Below are 3,488 nucleotides of genomic sequence, written 5' to 3'. Positions count from 1 at the left end.
AGGTTAATTGATGATTCTAAATTAGCCTTAGGTGTGGATGTAAGCACTTGTTAATGTGCATGGTTTTCAGTCTGTCTGTGACAGAGTGGCAGCATGTCCTAGTTGTATCCCAAAGTTCACCCTATGGCAACTGTGATAGGATCCAGCCCACCTGCCTGCGTCCTGAAATTGGATAAGAAAATGGATAGATGGATGTTTGGTAAATTTTGTTTTTTCTTGGGGATTTTAGTTGTTAAAAGTTCTACATTCACCTCTTAGCTTCCTGCTTCATGGTTATAAGCAGCTAACAGCAATGCTTCCAACTGTTTTACAAGGATGAAGGATAAAACCAGTCAATAAAATTGGAGCCTCAAAATAAAATTCTGAAAGATGCGGCAAGACGAACAGTTCAATGATCTATTGTTAGTAGAGAAACATTGTATTGTGCAGCTATGGAAGAAATATAGTATCATCAGAATTCAAGTATTTTTAGACATTGAATTTATGACACTGAATTTTTATCCTCCAAATGTCCCTGCAAAAATATTCACCTGCAAAAATATTCACCTGCAAAAATTCACCTGAAAAAAATTCACCTGCAAAAAATTCACCTGCAAAAATTCACCTGCAAAAGTGATGAACTTTAATGACCCAAGCCAGAGCAATCAGCACCAGATCGAGTCGAGTGGCTCTCGGCCAATTAAATTACGCTGTTTGATCACATGACACCGTTAGCCAGCAGTTTGTCTCCTAAAAGAGAGCTGTTTAGAGGTGAGTGATTAAGTTTTTCTCCTAAATAGAGATCATTACAGAACGCCTAGTCCTACTTAAAATCCCATTTATTTTTATTTTATCATCTACTCGAACTAAGGAAAACGTTTGACTAACTCAAAGACAATTTCCACGCCTCCCCTGCCTGACTGCAGAGGCAGTTTTGAATTTAGGAGCAGCAAGATGGAAGCGGCAAACCCTGGCGATTCTCCGGTAAGTATATTGTTTTTTATCTTCAAGTTTGTCTTTTGAAACCTTAATTTTATTTAAATCCGTTGCTCACGTATAAAGTACACAGACGGGGTCTTTGCTCAACTCGTCGGAGGCGTGTCTCACTAAGCGCTACATGCTAGCATCCTGCTAACCGAGCTACCCTTTACATGCTGTGCTTTAGAAAATAGGATACTCGTTAAAAAATACTCCGCAGATATTGATAGATAGACGAACACTGCAAATATAATGTTGTAAACGAAAACGGCCTTTGGTGAAGTGGTAAAATACACCATGAATAAAGCCATAGAGTGAATGGCTGCCATGGTTGCAGAACAGCCTGATTTAATGACAAGAATGGGGAAGAGTGAGGCGAAGTGAACCAAAGCCACAAAACACGGTCAGACAAGGCGGCAAAAGGGCAGTGATCTGTCCGTCAGTATGAAGTTGGTGTGTGCTTTGGTGAACAAAAACTCCAGACCGGTAGCAGGAAGATGGGAGACTCGTGTTTCACTGGAATAGTGGTGAATTAAAACATCCTTTGTTGGGGACATTTAGGTGTAAATGCATCCATACAGGCAAGACAGAGGCAGACCAGACAGTGAAGAAAACAAGGCAAACATTAGAAATATTAAAACGGAAATATAGGATTAATATAACATACAATTGGGGAAAATGTAAGGAACACAATGTAAATGATATTGTAAAGTCATTAAAACAGCATACTCTGATTAAAAGAAACAGATAATTGGGTAGGATGATGATGATGATGATAATAATGTTAAAGAACATGTACAAGATGGGTATGTATACTTGTAGCCAGAACTTAACTACAAAGTTGTAGCATGCCAGACCATCTTGATTGAATGTAACTTCGCTCCACACAAGTTTTATGGTAGACATATCCATATTGGTATCTAATAAATGATTAATTCTTAGATTTTATCAAACGTTAATTTATAAATTGTTTCTGTCTTTATGTGTTTGTTTCAGATTATGCAAGATGTAATTATTCAGTCAGCAAGACACTTGCTGCAGTTACTGACATCATCCAACTGAACTGCTGCTGTGATGAATCAGAATACAAGGTTTACTTTAGCAAGACCTATGAGTTAATGCTACATTTAACTAAATTGTTATATATTTTGTGTCCAATATTGTCTCCATATGATTTTGTTTTTTGCAACATCTTGCAGAGAACAGAGTCAAGGTACCAGCTTGGTCAACCCTAAAAGACCATCTGTTCATCAAGAAATGACCAGGTGAAAAAGTCATAAACTAAACACTCTGCATGAATTTAGGGTGCAACTTTATATCTTACCTGCTCTACACTCAGGGCTTGAATTACAACAACAGTCAATCACATAAAAAAAATAAAAAAAAAAAAAACTTTTGGTAGTTCTGTGTCTCTCTCTCTCCTCCAAACCCAGATGGCTGCTGGTACTGAACCAGGTTCTGGTTCTGCTGGAGGTTTCTTCTTGTTAAAGGGGAGTTTTTCCTCTGCACTGTCACTTCATGCTGCTCAGTGTGAGGGATTGTTGAGGTTGAGTCCATATGTCCTGCGAACAACTGCTGGGCAATGACACCATGCAATCTTCTGGGATTCCTTGGATAGAAAACCTGTGAGCTGCACTTGTCCTTGGTCTTCACAGCTCACCTTTTTACTGTTTATTGAATCAAAATTCTCCAGTGACATGGATTCTACATTGTAACTGATGTGATGTTCTATAAAGTGGTTTTAATTAAAAAAAGGCAAAAATTAGTTTGTTTCTTTATTCAATTTTTGAACAGTGATACTCATTCAGTAAATGCAAATTATTTACACGGCAGTGCACTATAGGCATAAATCTAGACCCCTAGATAAAACATGATGGCATTATAGCAGTGACAACTCCTCCACAGTAGCAGGTGGGATTTTTCTTTTTTGAGGACGGCTCCTTTTACCTGTTACTACAGATGGTCTGTTTGTTCTGATCAAGAGCCTTTTTTTGGGCAGCTGAAGAGGAGAAGTCTATCTTATGGCCAACCTCTGGCTGTATCTTGGTCATATTACCCAGCAAAACCCAGTATGCAGGTTCATCTGTAACAGTCCTTGTGCCACAGATCACTGTTGCTTCTAAATGGTAAATGGCCTGTATTTATATAGCGCTTTACTAGTCCCTAAGGACCCCAAAGCGCTTTACATATCCAGTCACCCACCCACCCATTCACAAACACATTCGCACACTGGTGATGGCAAGCTACATTGTAGCCACAGCCACCCTGGGGCGCACTGACAGAGGCGAGGCTGCCGGACACTGGCGCCACCGGGCCCTCTGACCACCACCAGTAGGCAACAGGTGAAGTGTCTTGCCCAAGGACAACGACCGAGACTGTCTAAGCCGGGGCTCGAACCAGCAACCTTCCAATTACAAGGCGAACTCCTAACTCTTGAGCCACGATCGCCCCCCTGAGCCACGATCGCCCCCCTACATTAAACAGAAGAGCAGTGACGTGGGTGCAGGTCTCCGTGACTCCGGCCTTACAGC

General features: G+C 40.6%; 1 long non-coding RNA gene across 1 annotated transcript; it reads left to right on the top strand.

Annotated features, from left to right (window-relative positions):
- The first annotated feature begins 696 nt into the window (after positions 1-696).
- On the top strand, positions 697-2,802 carry LOC146567176 (uncharacterized). The gene is made up of 5 exons (XR_014893761.1): positions 697-750; positions 906-963; positions 1,954-2,048; positions 2,157-2,222; positions 2,391-2,802. It is a non-coding gene; the product is annotated as an uncharacterized LOC146567176 (long non-coding RNA).
- The last annotated feature ends 686 nt before the right edge of the window (positions 2,803-3,488 follow it).

The sequence above is a fragment of the Mchenga conophoros genome, linkage group LG9, assembly GCF_057382185.1.
Source record: "Mchenga conophoros isolate Kocher_MC1m ecotype Shallow Benthic linkage group LG9, M_conophoros_male_GT1.1, whole genome shotgun sequence".
In the NCBI taxonomy this organism is placed as follows: Eukaryota; Metazoa; Chordata; class Actinopteri; order Cichliformes; family Cichlidae; genus Mchenga; species Mchenga conophoros.
Note: the sequence above shows the minus strand (reverse complement) of the source record. Positions and strands in the feature narration are given on the sequence as shown.